This window comes from Nomascus leucogenys, chromosome 15 (assembly GCF_006542625.1).
Source record: "Nomascus leucogenys isolate Asia chromosome 15, Asia_NLE_v1, whole genome shotgun sequence".
In the NCBI taxonomy this organism is placed as follows: domain Eukaryota; kingdom Metazoa; phylum Chordata; class Mammalia; order Primates; family Hylobatidae; genus Nomascus; species Nomascus leucogenys.
In genome coordinates this window covers 35,804,104-35,822,814 of record NC_044395.1, presented here as the reverse complement: position 1 = coordinate 35,822,814, position 18,711 = coordinate 35,804,104, and the positions used below count along the sequence as shown (strand labels likewise).

The window sequence follows — 18,711 nt, the reverse complement described above, 5'->3', positions numbered from 1 at the left end:
CCCCAAATAATGACTGAAGTCAACATTTTAAATTTGAACTGACAGAAATAGACCTTACTCTTTTTAATTAAACAGATTCAACATTTCCTTTCTCTCCCTCTAAATTATCAGATAACTTTGCAAGGAAAAGTGCTATTACATTATCTACTTGCTTCAAAAATATATTCACACCATATTCTTGTGACAATATTGCTGTCTTTATAAAAAGCAAAAACATTAAAAGCTTTTATTTAGTTCTTGCTTAAGAAAGGAGAAATATTTAGTCCATTTACATCGTGTAAGAGGTAAATTTTCTTGTTCATGTTAATGGTAGGAGGGCACCATGAATCATGTGACCGATAGCATTTCCGTCTTTACATTGGCTGCTAACCACCTTAATGGCAGACCTAGCACCATTTGTAACAAAAACATCAATGCAGTTTTCTCTATAAACCTCATTTCTGGCTTCATCTTATCTCTCCTCCTATCACTTTACCGTTTGTCTTGATCTCACTGACCTACATTTTTTATTCATTTTTTTAAACTGAATAGATTTTTATAAGCCAACTTACATCCTTTCTAGAGCAAAGCTAGCTGAAAGAAATCCTGTGATATAATGACTCAAAATGCCCAAATTATCGGATCGTGGGTAATATAGAATGGTGTTCTAAGAAGGAAAGAGAACTTTCAGAAAGCTTTCTGCACTCCTGACCCCTCTTTCAGGCTGCATGTGCTCAATTATACACTTTTAAAGGCAAAAACCTCATCGCACAATAAAAAGAATGCGTTAGAGCTCCTACACTTTGAATTTATTTTGTGATGTATTTAATGTGGTTATAAAAGTCCTGGTAGTTCTCTCTGTGAACCGACAGCCTGACAGAGGGGAAGAGCCAGTGGGGCAGAGAAAAAGCCACAGAAGGGGAATCTCCACAACGATCTCTCAGTTAACACATAAAGAAGATAACCTAATTACTGGAAAGCAGGAACACGAAAATGAAAAGTATGGAAGAGTGGAGAAGCATTAAATGCACACAAATTTGCCTTTGCTACAGAACAAGCAATCAGCCTAGATCCTGAGGGTAGCGATTAAAAGCAGAGACTGGGTGTTTGTACATCATTGGATGAATGAGAAGCAGCCAAGAAACAGGAAAAGACTAATTTTAATTACCAGAAAAACTGCAAGAGAAAGAACACAGAGCTAGTGGTAGACGGCTTCCAGCTACAGGCTGCATGGCACTGTACTCTCCTTGCCAATTAGAGCCAGTCAGACCCCATCGGGGGATTCAGTGAGCAGAGGAATCAGCGTCAGTCCAGGGTCAGGCTGCTCTCAAACACACATGAAAAACGGACACCAGCAGACACGGGGTGCGACCCTAGACTCCCATGAAGTTTCTTATACAGACACAGAAATAGAAATAGAAATACGTGGGATTTCCTTTCCATTAAATACAGGTGCAAACCACATTCTCTATGGAAATACATTGCAAAGGAAATGTTATATAATTTATTTAACAAATACCCAATTACCATCAGCCCAGTCGTGGGAATTGGAAAACGACTCAAAGACTGAGAGGAAAAAAAAAAAAAAAAAAAAAAAAGTAGAGAGGAGGACTGGCAGAACAATGGCACTAAAGCTGCCACACTGTGGATTTACTACCTGTGTTATTTTTCCAATTACAGCCATCGTAATATAAAAATTCAGAAAAAAAGGTTGCCGTCTGAGACCATTCCTTCGCTTTTTTTTCAGAACTGACTCAACACCCCTCAATCAAAGAGAAATATAAACAGGCAGAGCCTGATAGTCCTTAGATGAAACTCGTAAGTGCAGAAACAAAAGAGAAGTGCTTCCTATTCAGGACCTCAGAAAATTCTGCAAAGTGAAAAAGTCCACTCTCAAACCGACCTAAGTGAACGCGATAGTCTGTGCTGCTGCTGTCAGAGGTGTGAGCCGGGGACTCCAGGAATCAGAGAGAAGACAGGAGCGGAGGAAGGGACTCTCGCCTGGATCTCCCGTGCCGTCTCCAGCCAGCACGTTTGCTTTGTAATCTATGAATGTTAAATACGGAGGGGTTGCCGAGCAGAAACGCTGGGGGAAGGGGGGCACGTCCTCTGTACTTAGCAGGGAAGGAAAATGCCGGTTGACTAGTGAGACGAGTGGAGAAACACAGAGAACCCTCCTGGAGGCACACAGTTCGTTAAGCCCGGGGACATGCTCAATGAACCTTTGCAGCAAGAGGCAGTGAGGCGCTGGACGCGGGCGCCGGTGACAGCGCGGGCGGGCGGGGAGGGGCGAGGGGCCGCCCCGGGAGGACACAGCCAGTCAGAGGCGCGGGGCGCGGGGCGCGCGGACGCATTGGAGGAAAACACGCGAGCCCCAAACACACCAGCTGGAGGAGGCGCCGCACCTACTTCCCAATATAACCAACTACGGCGTGGGGGAGCGGAACTGCGAGAAGGCGGCAGCCAAAGTGCCATTAAAGCTCGGGGCGGAGAGGATGCGTTACCTGGGTCCCCTCTGCTGCGAGAGGCAGGGCAAGCTGGAGCATTCCCTCTGAATGATTAAGAACTCTGCAATTCGCCTCTGCCACAGGCTGCAAAGGACCCGAGGAACCGCTCTCTCTGAACTGTGCTGATGGGCAGGAGGATGGGAGACAGGAATTGAGAGTCACAGAGGAAGGGCAGTGGAGTCTGGCATCTTATTGGTAAGTGGCTGACATTCCTTTGCCAGTGACTGCGTTCTGTGATTGTGCACTTCATCTCCCAGCCACTTAGGATTTTTGACACACTCGCTTCTGCAAAGCCATCCTTTTACATTCTTGCCATGTTGCCAGAATGTAAAAACTGTAAGATGAAGCTTTTTTAAATAAAAGAAAGAAAACACGATTTTATTTTCTGCTGGGATTTTATGGCAAAAAGTTGAAACAAGAGTAAATATAACCTATTTGTATATCTCCTAATGCCACCCAAAATAAGTGTAAACAATTCCTACACGCAAATTGTAAGGCAATAAATGCCAGGATAAAGTGAGGGTGTTTCTACAAAAGAAACTAAGTGTTCGGAAAATAGGATGCTCTTCTCAGGTACTGAACGTATGCCTTATGTTTGAGCAATGAGTTTCTGAGACTACATAATTGGGCATCTGGCATTGCAATAACTTGTTAAAATTCAGTAGGGATGCTCTATAAGTGGAGTTCTACAAAGTGAGACTGAGAAAAACTGTATCTTGGATTATGCTGAGCTTTTTTCTAAAGGTTGTATAGGATTGTGATAGATTAAAACATTATGTTCAGACATCCTTACCATGTTTTGTATGGAGATATACGGAAGAGAATATCAATTTGCACATACATAAACCTGATGTACTATAAGCTGAGAATTACTCTGATGACCTGAACAGTAAGTTGTTTCAACTACATTTGCGAAAGAACCAGAATCCACTAAATATTTTAGAATTATTTTACTTATAAATCTTAGAACCGTTCTCCCAAGAAAAATACAATTTCATGTGGTAATTTAAATGCAGGTGAGAAGCAAAATCTTTTAAACTGTTGTATGTTTAATGCCTTACCTACATTTAATTCATTTATTTCTTAATTTAAAAGAGAAAATCATTTAGAGGGTCAATACTTCTACTTTGTTTCTAAATTTCGACTGTGGAAATAAGGACGAAAGAAGTAGATGTTCATTGGAATACTAGCATTTAAAAATATAGACAAATAGTCAAATTTAAAAATTAATGCAGGTATCATCGATTACTGTTGAATTGCAACAGAACCACAGAAGTACTTATGACCATTACAGGGAGCTTAAAGGAGTTCATTATGATTAATATTGTGACTCCCAGTATTTTAAAAAATAATGATTAGGTCATTAGCTGTTTTCAAAAATGCCTGTAGTCAATTTTGGGCAATTCTCATGGTTGCTTGCATATTCTCCTATTCATGCTCAAATTATTCTAAGTTATGTGGGGACTGGTATACTGAGTCTTAAACTTAACAGGCATAAGTTTACTCTGACTCTAATCGAAAAGAGGTATGACTAAGAATATGTCATATAAAACTAATGATAACAAATTAAAGATATTACATACAAAGATCATCTAAGTCTATTGAAGGGAGAAAAAGAAAAAAAAATCAGAGTTAAAGTTACATAAAGGGAAATGCAATATAAAGAATAGAATTTGAAAAATAGCCGGAGTGTGAGGGAATAATATTAAAGCCTATCTGAAAATACAAAGTCAGTGAAATGATTATTACAAGTGCCAGTGTTTTTGCTTAGGAATTGGTATATGCTTTAAATTATTTAAAACTTCTGAAAAGTGAGAAAGGAGGAGAAACACTGCTAATTTTAATTTCTTTCTGATTCCATAGACAACTAAACAGAAAGTTAGATTCTTAAAAGTTAGATAAAAATATAATCCTGTACATTAACTAAATGCCAGACTTTGTCTATAAGTTGTGAGGCACATGTACACCAAGGTGCTTTTGGAAATACATCAAAAAAGCTACAGTTGTGGAATTTTGAAATGAATAGCTGAAATACCTGAATGTTTCTCAAGGTGAGCAGTTAGTACTTCAAGTATTAGATGGTCTGAAACAATTCTTAGTCAGGGAGCCAAACTGAAATCAGATCATGAATCTATACATAGAATATGTTTATGTAAGATGAATCATTAAAATTAGTAGCTTGTGAAAATTTACTTCAGTCTTATGTGTCCAATTAAGTAGCACTATCTGTTAGAAATGTACCAGGTTTGGCTAATATGTATTTCTTTAAATGTCTCTTTTACTTCACAGTTTAGAAAATCTTGACCACTTTCAGGGTGGAGGTACGAGTGTGATTGTCTGTTACAGCTGACTTAGCAATATGGACCAGAGGGTGTCAGTAAAGGGCAAAGGGCCCACATAGGCTGGCCAAAGCATTTTGGAGTTTGTCTTACTTCTAGACAAAATAAAGGCATAATTTGTGAAGATTAAAATAAAAATGATGAAAACTTCTCTAGATGGCTGTAATACTGTGAAGATGATTTGACCGCAGAGAGTTTGATTGGCTAAAACAAAGTTATAGCAGAGTTCAGTGTCTCCTTCATCAGTCAAAAACTAATCCAGAATTTTATGAGGCTCAGATATTTACAATATTGTAATTTGCTGAATCCATTCTTTCTCACGTGTCTTGATTACCTATTGTCTTTGAACTTGTTTTTTAAATATGGGTTGTTAAATTTTTACTAAGTTGTTGGAAATTTATTTCTCTTACTTTAAATAATAAACTCATACATTCATGTAGTTTGTTTTCTTGAAATTCTGACTCCAGGAGTTGATTTTATTCTCTCTTTATTCTTTCTGACAATCCAAGCATAAAGTAAGAGAGTAATGGGTTTCTCACAAGATATTAAGAAGAGTGTTGTAAAGCTGTGCTAACATGTTACATGAACTTAACACTTTATGGCAGGAAAGAGACTGGTCAGAAGCTCAAAGCAGTAGAATCACTGCAGAGGTCTATTTTCTGAGCATTTGTGATCAATAACTCCACGTTAGAGGCTGGTACATTTTAAAAAGTAATGAAGTATGTAAAACTCCTAATGCTTAAGATTTAAGATTAAAAAGTATTATGAACTATGTTCCATCTCCCTACCCACTCAAGTAAGAAATCCTGTTTTATGATTTTTGGAGATTCAAATGTGTATTGTTAGAAGGGTTCTAATAAACTGAATATTATTAGTTTATATTTTTTCCAGACACTTAAACAGTTTTTTAGTTAATTATTTTATTTAAATTGAATGGCACAAAATATAGTGTTTTAATACAGTTGCTATAAAAGCAATTTTTAAAGAGAAACATATATTTGCTTTTTTAGAAAACTGGTTTTACAATGGATTTCTTTCATCAAAATTATTTTGAAGTATTGAATTGAATCCCAAGAACTTGATACAACACTGTATAACTTCAGTTATGTTTTACCTAATATAAATATTTGCATCAGCTAATTGTAGATAATTTTATGTTTATTAATTCCCATAAATTGAAACACAGGTCTTTAGTTTTATATCCCAGAGTACTGTATATTTTATTTTTGATATTATACCCTCCTCAAACATAAGCTCATAAGTGTTACAAAGCCATTCAAAGTATGGTAGTTTCTCTTTTCTCCAGTGCAGGGAGCTGGGAACTTTCCAGAGAGGACACAAAGTAATTCTGAAAAATAAATCAAGATTGTCTGTTTTATGGAAATAAAAAAAGAATCTGTCATTTTTAATCTAATATAAAATAGTGTGAGATCTATCATTCATGAGAATCTTAAGAAATTACAGTCATATTCATTTCCCATGTATTTCTTAAGCTAGAATTTCTTGTGATCACTGCCATTTTTAAACGTTTCAAAAAATGTTTCATTAGATACATTTTAAAACACAGGTGTAAAGTTGATTGTTGTTTGTTTTTTTCTAAGTGGTTCTTAAAAACTCATAATGATATAAATAACTTGTTGTCCAGTGGCTACCACTTTTTATTTATTTATTTATTTTCACAAATGACCTTCTCATAACAGATCCAACAGGACTCACCTATTTCCTCTTATGCCAGTCATGTTTCCAAATATTTCTCACACTCAATTTGCATAGAGTGGAGATCTAGATAAAAAGCAAGAAGCCAATACATTTTATGAGTTTTCTATGAAAAATATTGTTATAGTTACTATCTTTACTAGAAAATATGGAGCCAATTAAAGGTAAAGTGACTAAACTGAACAGTATCCACATAAGCAATTGCATTTTAGGCAAGGAATATTTCATTTATCTGAACGATCAAAAATTCTCTTTCATAACCATTGACTGGAAAAGTATAATTATATATTTAAACATTTTATGAAGGGAGTAGGGATGTTCTTCATATCATTCTTACAGCTGCTAACAACTCAGAAAGGAGAACATCTCATCTTTCATTACTATCCAGTGGTAAATGTAGCATATGTTTAGGAAGAGAAATGTTGCTGATTATATAGGTGATAAAAAATTGACTGAAATTCTCTTGCTTTTGTAAGTTATAATATTGGCAGAAGCATTCATCATGAGGCTAAAAATACTGAGATGTTCTCATCGAGAGATACTATAATGATAGTAATAAAATATCTGGAGCTGCAACCAGGTCTATTAATGTATTTTTACAAATATTTCATTAGTTGCAGGAGTTTGTATTTATCATATAAATAGTAGAGAAATGGGATGTTGATTTTGTGAGAAATTTACTTTTAAGTATATAAAGTTTTATCTTTATTTTCTTAAATAATTAACTTTATATTTAGAAGTATTAAGGATTTTTTTTGAAATTAAATGAAATATAAAGGCAATACTCAAGAATTTAGAACAACTATTTTAATTCACCTAAGTTCTCCCATTTCAGTTACATGCAAGAACTTACTTTCAATTATGCAAAATTTGTTGAGATCCTATTGTTCTTCAGCCTTTAAATGTACTAAACTAGACAAAATCCCTGATGATTAAAAGTAATATTATTGGAAGTTACAGGTGAGTGACAACAGGAATTTTTAAAAGAATTATTGTTTTCTAAAAATACCTTTTTATTCAATTGGCAGTTTTATGATCATTAAATATGGTAGGAATTCCTGGGCACTGGAACAGATTGAGTGACCCCAAATATATCTGAAAACATTGTGAAAAGTCTCATGTTTAATCTGGTAGGTATTGTATTTTGCCTTATTTTGTTATTTTAAAATCATCTTCTTCATATTCTTTTCTAAAAGATATAGACTGGCTTAATATTATCTCCAATATAGCAAAAATTATTAAAACAACTTGTTAGTGACCACTATTTCTTTTCTAATTTTGTATTTTCAATGATAAGAATTTCAAAAGTTATGGCATTGATAAGAGAATTGAAATTCTAAGCTTCATAATTCTACTTAATACTCTCTTCTTCCTTTTGTGGTGCTGTTATTCTAATGTGTGAGCTGGTGAATGAGAGTTCATGCTAAAATAACCGTATCATTCAAATTCAGCACAAATCTCATGATATATTGATGATTAATTGCGGGACCCTTAGGAAAAAGTGACAGAATAAATACCATTTAATATTGGAAGGGGCCGTGAGAGCTCATATTTTTACCTATTCATAATAAACAAAGTTTCTTCACTAATAAACAAGGATATAAAAAGGTGAAGTGACGTGTTCGACATTGCAAGTAATGCAAAAGATGGAATTAGAACCCATATCTCTTAAATTTCAACAGAGCTTTTTATAGCTTATACTTCATTTTATACTGTGGACATCTTGATTATTTTTGTATCTATTCAAATCAAATCCTTATATTAGAATACAAGTATATGTAATTTCCTTGTTGCCCCTGATTATCTGTAAAACATTGTTTTTTAACATTAGAAATTTAAGATCCAATTGTATTAACTCAGTGGAAACTGCTATACCCACATTCTCTTAACCAACAACTGTAGAGCTAACCTGCTAGATGTGAACTTTTTCACAATGAACTTGGTATGCACTCAACAGCTACATCAAATGACAGAAGGTTTTTTTTTTGACAGTTTTAATTAGGGAACTTGGGAACCTTTTAGAGTATTCAGTAGAAAAAAGGATTTAAGTTATTTTATTCCATGGCATATATATAAGGGAACATCCATTTGCCCTATAATACTTTTTGATTTTTCCCAGACTGGCAGGTTTTCTTTTTTTCCTAGTAATACATGTTTAATGGAAGCCCTAAATCAAATAGAAACTCAACAAGAAATGCAGATGAGAGTATATTTCTGTGTTTGACAAATTTTGGGTAAAATTTAATTCATGGGCTTTTTAAAGGTAGTAGCGATTTTAGAGCATTTGATAATAAAGCAGAGAATACGTGTCTTGAAATATGCACTACTCTTCTGTGTTTTAAAATTCAAATCTCAACTTGTATATAAATTCTAGTTTTTCTGTTACAATATTAAAGGAGGTTAACAGAGAACAAATTTGAAACTGCAATAGTATTTAATCGTCATTGTATCTGAACCAAAGTTTACCTATGCTTAATTTTAATAATGTCATATAAATTATTTTAGAATGAATATATACACTAAAAATTCCGTAGTAGAACTGAATATGATAAAACATAAAATTACCATAGCGCAATTGAGTGGAAGGCAGTTTAAATATTGCTGAATTTCTGGTATTACATAGCTTTTACAGATGCCTTCTCCTGATGCTTTAATTGTCAAATTATGACAAGCAATTTATGTGTTTGGGGGAAAGAATTCAAGTTTTAAGACTGTTTTTCTTTAAACACTGAATATTTAAAGATGGCGCAATAAGTGTAGTAGAGATGAGCTAAAGACTGTGACTAAAAAGGTTAATATTTTATCTGAAGTCTTTTATATCCTAAGTATATAACCCCAATTTGCAAATAAAATAAATAAAATATAAAACATATCCTTGAAGCCCAATGAATAGTCATTTTAGTTCTTTGAATTTTTACTTTCCTTAGGTATTTATTTTCCTAAAACTTACATTCAAATCTTTAACATTTTCAAATAACAGTAATCTTAGTAAGAAGGAGTAGTTACCTGAGATTGAAGTTAAATGATCCAGAATTGATTTTATGAAAATTATACATATTAACTGTTTTAAAAATGTGTGACTGTGTTTGTTTGTTTATCATTCTTTAATGTGGTCTTGTTAGTAAGTGCCACAGTGAGTAAAATTAATGAAAAGTAATTTCTTTCACCCTTAAAGCAATTTCAACATTAATTTACTCACGTAAGTGGTCTACTGTGGACAGTGGCAGTACAAAGTAAGAATATAAAAGAGAATAAATAGTTCACAACCTGGTGGAGGAAATACACCCACAGGGTGAATATAATTCAATGTGAAATGTGCAGTCATAGAGGTATATGTGACTAAGATACAGATTTTCAATATTTCTCCTTCTGGAGACTTCTGTTACTTTTCTCCTAATGAGTCTTTCCAGCTTGGACAATTTCATGCTAACATTAGTTCTCTAATTGCTGCATTTACTTTCCAGTGCCTAAGTTATTTTAAAGTGACTTTGGTTCCAAGATTCACCTAACCACTTTAAATGAATGTTGTTTTTTTTGACATCTCATTATGTTGCTAACTTTAATATCTCAGAGCCGCCTAATCTCTCGTGACATAGCCAAATTCAAGGTAAAAATTAATGTGGCTGAGATGCTGTGGAAAAAAATGCCATTTCTATATGTTATAAATAAGACTGATTTCTTTCATTTCTTTAGTATGACATATTAATGCTGCTGATAAAACTTATTTTGCAGGAGTGGATTAACTATGAAGCCAATGAAGCTTTGCTTATATGGCCGTTTCCAAATAGTAATAGTAGTAATAGTGGCAGAAGTCATAGTAAACATTATTTTAATAATTATAATAATATATCTAACATAGGGAGCCATATGGATTAAAGGATGTGGTGTTTGAATTTTAGGTTCAGTTTTGACTTTAAAACTTATTAGCTGCATAATTTTGGACAAGCAACAGTCTTTCTTTACGTACAAAATACCTGTCATAATATAATATACAAGAAAAAATATCTACTTTTCAATGGTAAAAAATGATAGTGTTAAAATCATTAAAGGTTTAAGTATAGGAAGAAATGTTTATTTTACTTCACTTTTCATTCTAAGCTTATCTGTCTACTCAAATATTCTATTTTTTTTAATGAGACACAATCCTGTTCTAATTGTGGCAGGGGATATTGAGATCTTTAGAACATCAGCATTTAAAGATTATTCTGTGTATCTCATCTTTTATTCAAATAATTTTCTTGAATATATACTTCTAATAAATCTAGTATGTTTGATACCATATGCTTTTGGGGATTCAAAGGAAGTGAGAAGTCTGACCACTGACCATGAAAAGATGGAAAATCGTTCAGTCAGGACACAGCTTAATAAGAAACTTAGGGAAAAAATACCTGTAAAAGACTGTAGAAACATTGGAACAACAGAAATGGTCATTGTGGTGATGGATTAAACTGACTTCCTAGACAAACTCTTTTCAGTTGGTGGGAAGAGAGGCAGAAACAAAACAAATGTGTAGGAAAACAGTAGGAAAGCTAATTAATGTACAGAAAGAATGCTTTTAATGCAAAGAGAGAAGTTAAAAATAGATCAAATGAGGAAGTTTGGAGGATTCTAAGATAAACTGAAAAAATTGGGATTTTGTTCCAAAGCAAGAGAATAATATTTATCTCAAGATTAGATGATATTGAAGTTTCTTCTGAGTTTTTCCCTTTACTGTGACTTGTACAGGTCACCTTGCTTCTCTCCCTAGTTTATTAATTTCTCAATCAAAAGAATTAAAATCAATGAATTTAAAGCATATTCTTCAGGTTTTGATCCACTGTTACTCTATGACCGTGTGAGTTAGGAGGTTTTGACAAAGAGAAATGAAAATCTAGGGATTGACAACTGCATCTAGAATGAACTCCACAGGAGAGAGAGAAGGGAGAAGAAACCACATTCATGGCATATGGTGAGGTCACAAAGAGAGCATGGGCTTCTTAGACTCAGGTTTAACCCAGGTGTTTCCCTGAGCAACACCATAACCTTTCTACGTTTTCATTTCTTTCCCTGTAAAAGATGATATTGACTACTAACTCATAGTTTTTTTTGCAAGAAGGAAATGAGACTGTAGATTTAGGAATTAAAATTACTTCCTTCATATCTTTAGCTATAGATGCTTACAAAATTTCTTTTTATCCTTAGACTTTTAAGGCATAAAATTATTTAAATTTTGTATAAATATATGTGGATACAATGACTCTAGTATTCTAAATATGGAGGAAATCACTATTTTCTTGGCTGCATGCTGTGTATTCATGTATATTTGCTGATGGTGACATGTTTTATTTTAATGACCTTAGTTTACTTGCCCATTTTGACAGTGAGTACCTCTTCTGGACATTTTACCTTAATTTTGTTTTGTTGGGCCGGAGATGGGATGTCCTTCATTTCCCTTTACAAAATTATTTAGACCATAGATTCTATTTTGTAAGTAGAGGAAAATATTTCACATAATGTCTTTTGAATCCTGTGTGATAACAAAATAGGACAGAATACATTCATTTGACATTAATAATGTTCCCCAATTATATTATTTTTTCACTTTTATTGTCTGTTTTGCTACTTCAAAAAAGTAATCTTATGAAACAGACTTGTGCTACAAATGTGGTGTCTAATGCTAACTATTTTTTTTTTTTTTGAAACGGAATCTCGCTCTGTCACCCAGGCTGGAGTGCAGTGGCGCCATCTCGGCTCACTGCAACCACGGCCTCCCGGATTCACGCCATTCTCCTGCCTCAGCCTCCCGAGTAGCTGGGACTGCAGGCGCTCGCCAACACGCCCGGCTAATTTTTTTTTTTTTTTCTGTATTTTTAGTAGAGACGGGGTTTCACCGTGTTAGCCAGGATGGTCTTGATCTGTTGACTTCGTGATCCGCCCGTCTCGACCTCCCAAAGTGCTGGGATTACAGGAGTGAGCCACGGCGCCCGGCCTAATGCTAACTCTTTAAAACAAATTGAAACTGAAATCTTTTGAATTGCGAATTGTAATTGTATTTTAGAGCAAAAATACAATGATTTAAGCTTGCAAATATTTTACCATTTGTTTTCCGAAAATGACATCTAGATATATTACTATGGTAGCTTTTTTGGATTGGCTACTTTGGCAATGAGTTATTATAAAATAAAAACACATTTTATTATTTGTGTGGTAAATCATATAATATTTTAAGTATGTATGTCCTTTATACCCATCCAATAAGTAAACCTCTTCCTGAAACATTTACTGATTATTCTACTGTTGCAGAAGATATAATATAGTGGAAAGAAATGGAAGAAAGAAATCTCAGATAAGAATATTTTCTTTCAAAAAGGTATGAGAAAAATTTATTGGGTCTGGAACTATTGGACAGAGAGGAAAACAAGGTGAAGAAAGCCACCAAGCAGACAGGAGAGGGAGCTGATAGAAAGCAATTTTGTACTGTTCACTGAGGAAGTCATTAAATAAATATTCATACCATGAGCTATTTGAAAAAAAAAACAAACCTGGAACTGATATTTCACCTGAAACAAAGGTGTCTTTTAATCTTTGCTCCATGTATTTTTCTTATAAATAGTTCTTAAGATCTAAATTCATGGCTTAGTTTTTCATGTTGTGTATCGAAATGCCGGCTATTCAGAAATGCCATACAGTTGCTTGGATAAATACTAATTTAGAAGGAAGAAATGACCTAGTGTTCTCATTTATAATTCTTATAACTTGTCTGGTTTAGACATTATATATGGTCCAATATCTCCTACATATCAGAATTTTTTTTTTTTCCCGAGACGGTGTTTCGCTCCCTCAGAAGTAGTCATCATTAAGAGGTTTTTATACATGTGTTTTATACATGTATCATTTTATTTATAGATAATGTTGTATCAATTTTTCTTAATATAATTTTGGGTAGCTACATAACAAAAAGGTATCTAATTTTTTAATAGAGTACTTTTGATAAAGTTATACATGATTTATATGAATAGTTCCTCACCTAAAATTATCTATCAATTTAGTTCGCATACGAAAACAAATAAATATGAAATTAAAATGCTTAGTTATGAGTTTTATATGAGTGTATCTTGAAGTAATATTGCTAGGTCACTGAGAAGGTACACTTAAAATTTTGCTTTTACTGCCAAGTTTCCCTCCATAGCGATGATACTAACTAATACTCCCACTATTAGTGCATTACAGTGTCTGTCTCGTCCCACTGTAGCCAACACACTGTGCTACCAAACTGCTTGTTCTATGCCTAACAGAATGGTTCTAAAAGAAAGTATGTTTTTGTTTTAACTTATGTTTAATATTTGAACATTCTTTATGTTTATAACACATTTTTTATTTGACCTATGGTTCCTACCCATTCACCAGTGATGTTCTGAGTTGATCTTTTTCCTAGTCCCTTTACGTATTAACAGAAACAAACCCATAGCAGCAAGAGGTCAATTTAAACTGCTTTGAGGCATTGCCAGATTTTATAAGAAATAAAATGCATATCTGTGAAAACATAGAGATGTTTGTACAAATACCATTGTCTTCTTTTCTCCCTCCACTGTAAGCAAAAGATCCAGTGCAGATCCAATGAAGAGAAGATAATTTTATCTTCTTCAGTCACATAAAATAACCCAGATAAATGAGCCTGCTTTCTCATATTCAAAGTAGCCTTCTCAATATCACTCACTCAACACTGCTTCAGGGAATCTCACTGGGAATTTTTTTCACCAGACTGGTTTCTCTCCCGCTATTCTCCAACATGTCAATAATTCTGATGGGATAATCTTTCAGAGACTCAAGCTTGTCATGTCATTTCTTTGCTCTAAAAGCTTTAATGGTTTCTGCTGTTTAAAGAACACATTTCAGATTCTGCAGTGCTCCATTAAGGAGTTCCATAACTGTCCTTTAGCAACTCTTTTCTAGGCTCCTTTGCAACTACAACAATGTGTAGATTTTAAATTGAGCCACAATACTACCAAAACCTATCATTAGTTGTCCCATCTCTATACTTTTGCTGACATCATTTTCTGCCAAAATTAATGCTCTGGGACATATTTTTCCTTCTTTTTTCTTTTCTTTTCTTTTTTTTGACATGGAGTCTCACTCTCTCACCCAGGGTGGAGTGCAGTGATGCGATCTCGGCTCACGGCAACCTCCACCTCTCAGGTTCAAGAAATTCTCTGCCTCAGCATCCCAAGTAGCTGGGATTGCAAGCATGCCCCACCACGCCCAGCTAATTTTTGTATTTTTAGTAGAGACGGGGTTTCACCATCTTGGCCAGGCTGGTCTTGAACTCCTGACCTTGTGATCCACCCACCTTGGTCTCCCAAAGTGCTGGGATTACAGGTGTGAGCCACTGTGCCCGGCCAGAACATCTCTTTACAGAAATTACTTTTCCTATCAGGAGATTGCAAGCTGCTTTAAGGATAAGAAAGTGCTTTGATAATTTTTATAAACTGCTTTGCCTAACATAAACACCGAGGTATTTATTTAATTAATTTTTTATTAATTTACAGCCGAATTTAATTTAATTAATTAATACATTCTGCTCTAAATAATATAATGCTTTAAAGAGGCCAATATTGAAAAATACTTCATAAAGAACAACTACCTTTAGTGAGGTATAACACAGAGTGAGCTCTCAGTTAAGTTGTTACAGGTTCATTTCTGGTCCTTGACCTAATAACATCAATAAGACTAATTATTTGTCCAAGCTGTAGTTCCCTAATTGGAATCAAGATATAAAACTTGTATATTCTTAAAGAAATTATGATAAAAGATTTTTTTTACTGTTAATTGACAAGTAATAGTTGTGAATATTTATAAGATACACAGTGATGTTTTGATAACATCACTGATGTTACATATACCGTAGAGTGACCAGATCAGGGTAATTAGCATATCCATCATCTCAAACATTTATCATTTCTTTGTGTTGGTAACAATCAATATTCTCCTTCTAGCTATTATAAACTATACATTACTGTTAACTATAGTCATCAGTGGCATATAACAATGCTAGAACTGATTCCTCCTGTCTAGCTGTAAAATGTAAAATCCATTGACTCAATGAATTTTACAACACCTGCATTGCTTGTTACAAGCATGTAACATTGTTTATTACAAAAACAAGGGCAGTAGACCAATGCTTCTTTTAGCTCTGCTGAAACATGAACAAATATTTTTCATTTTTTACATCATTTATAATTGTCCATAACTTCTACAAAGTTAATTCTTCTTAACACAAAAAATAAGGATATATATTATTTTACAATCTCTTATAATATATAGTACATATATATGTATATGTAATACATCTTTCATTATAAAATGTAAGATGTATTATTCATTTTATAACGAAAGATGTATTATACATTATATTTGGACTTCACCACTGAACCAAATCACAAGTAGCTCTAAGTAAAATGTCCCATCTGTAACTGAAATAAATCTTAAACCTAATTGTTCTTTTGATTATATAATGCTTTTTCAATTCAACAAATTCACAACTAGCTAAAATGTCATATTTCTCTATCAGATAATAGTCATAAGAGTAAGTAATTAATTGAAAACTGAAAAGATTTGTTTTCAAATTAATATTAAACGATTGAAAATTTTGAAGCCTGAATTAAGAATAGAGTCCATTAATTCAATTTCATAAATTCATATAGAAACATTGGCAATAAAAAGGTAACAAATATGTTGTAGCTCAAAATGAAGATCTTAAAGAGGAATTGATTTCAACAAACCACAAAGCATTTCTCAGCTTTTCAGATCATTGGCTATATTTAAGAATGGGAGCACACTATTACCTCTTTTATTCCTCTTCTGCTTCTATCGTCTTTATCTTGAGAGACCATTCTTCAGACCAATCCCTTCTCAACAAGAGTACTGTGTCATTAATAGGAAATACTGTTGAACTGCATAAAGGTTCCACATTCTTATTTTTTCTATCACTAGACAAACTCAGAAAAGCCATGCTGCTCTTCATTGTATTCACTTTGCCTCAATAGAAAACAGTAAAAGTAAAAATGAAATGGAAGACCAAAACTTCCCCTTGAGATGAGAGGAAAATAGAGAGTTTGCAAGTGTCAAACACAAAGAATGCTAGCTGGAGTCACATACATTTCAGTGTCATACAATTAAAATTACCTTCTTACCTCTGTGATTTTACAGAATGGTGGACAGTTGCTTAACAAGGGAAAGGATGAATGTGTGTGTGTACTTGCTCCTGAGCATTGGATCCAAAAACAAAGAAACCAGTTGTTGCTGTAGCTTGTATGGCCCTTGTGTTGAGAAATAGATGGCCTGAAAGAATCAGCAGTACCCTATCTAACATTTAAAAGGAATGTTACTTAGTATTTCTAAACTTCCAAGAAAAAATGTCAGAGGTTTTTACACTTTAAAATGTGTAGGAGCTCAGAGTATTAAGAAAAAACTCAAATTTTGTATATTCGTTTTTAATTTGTTCAGTAATTTTGGCAATAGATTATTGTTGCATGCAGAGAAGAGATTTACTGACGGTTCAGTTTCATGAAATTTATGACACTCTGATAAAAACAATTACCTAGCAAATATTTGCTCAGCAGCAGATGAATGGCATGGGAATACAGACATGTTGGACTATTTTGCCCAGGTACCTCCAAAAAGAGGGAAAAATGAAGCAGGAAGTGGAAAAACATGATAATCTATGATACAAATACATGCAAACTTTGAGATAAAGATAGGAAAAATATAATTGAATGATTAGAACCAAAAACATTTTGTCACTGTATTTGTGTGTGTGTATTTTAAAGACAAATACCATGAAAACTCTCAAAAACTGAATGTGTAGCTTAAATATTAGTCACAGAAAAAGCTCTTTTAGACTGTTTCATCATAAAATTTAGTATATGTAGTAAATACATTTTATAAGATATGAGATAAATATTGCATCAGCCTGATTACCATAATATGGATACTTGAGAATATTTGTTGCACATTATACTAAGCTTTATAGTTACCAGTTAATTTCATTTCTTTTCACATAGTTTCAATTTGAAAAATATGAGATATAAATTCAAAGAAAAAACAAGAGAAATCAAAGAAATGTTGAGTTTATGCAAAAGTAAAAGTGAAAAAATGAGAACAATTCTATTCAACTTAGGTTTATTTGCTGTTTACTATGTGCAAGGCAAGCTGACGTCTGATGACATCAACCCATTTTTAAATATTAGTAGTGTTTCAACCTTACTCTGAATGATTTATGCAAGGAACAAAATCTTGCAATATCAATTTTTAAATGTTTTGTTGATGAATATGTAGAGTTGCATATTTGTGTATGCTTTCAACTACCTTTTACAGTAAAAGAAGAGAAAGAGTTGTCATAAATCTGAAGTATTCAGCATTAACATTTCTTTAGTCACAATTTTAGGGCTCACTATTAAACTTTTGAAAACTGCAAAGCATAATTAATGCCATTCCAATCATCAGCATCATCATCAACTTAGGAAGAACTAAACCAAATGCATTAAGAGAAAGAAGTGTAAAGTTTGCTTTAATTTTGAACGAATCTCCTCAAACCTTATTTCTCATTTGTTCAATGAGAACACAAAACTGAGCCTGGCCTGGCCTTTAATTTTCAGTTCATTAACTTACATTTCATGGAGTAGGTATTTACCACCAGGAGCCAACTCCAATAACTTTTCTCTTTATTTTAAAATGTGCCTGTAACATTTATTTGTTCAAACACTTTATTTCCACATCTGCTTTTGTTCAATCATTTATTCTCTCCTCAAGGCCTCTATCCTTCTGATTTTTGCCATATCTTTAATGTCTTCAGTCTCTCCATTTCTAGCACCTTCTTTCTTTTAGCCTAACACATAGGCAAATTGGTACAGTCTTAAAAGTAAAAGTAAGCCTGTTTCTCCTCTTGCATCTACTTAAGTAACCACTCTCACACTTCAGACTCATTTGTATGCCGACCTTACTTTCCTTCTCTGTGTTCACCGAAAACAATTTAACTCATCTTTTTATCCTCATCACCTAGCAGTTACTTGCAAGTAGACACTCACCACATGCTTATTGAAGGAATACATGACTGCATCAATCCTATCATGTTCTTTTATCTCAAATTAATTGCCCTCATTAAGTATAGTTTTTGAGATCTATGAATATTATGT

The 18,711-nt window shown here is 33.7% G+C and overlaps 1 protein-coding gene across 2 annotated transcripts in view; it reads left to right on the top strand.

Moving 5' to 3' along the window:
• The first annotated feature begins 2,386 nt into the window (after positions 1 to 2,386).
• Positions 2,387 to 18,711, top strand: part of CNTN5 (contactin 5) — a 1,343,728-nt gene continuing 1,327,403 nt past the window's right edge. Inside the window, exon 1 of one of the 2 annotated variants that reach the window (XM_003253028.3) lies at positions 2,387 to 2,681. The gene's annotated coding sequence lies outside the window, so the exon portion shown is untranslated. The remainder of the gene's footprint in view (positions 2,682 to 18,711) is intronic. The other variant, XM_003253029.3, reaches the window with a different exon arrangement.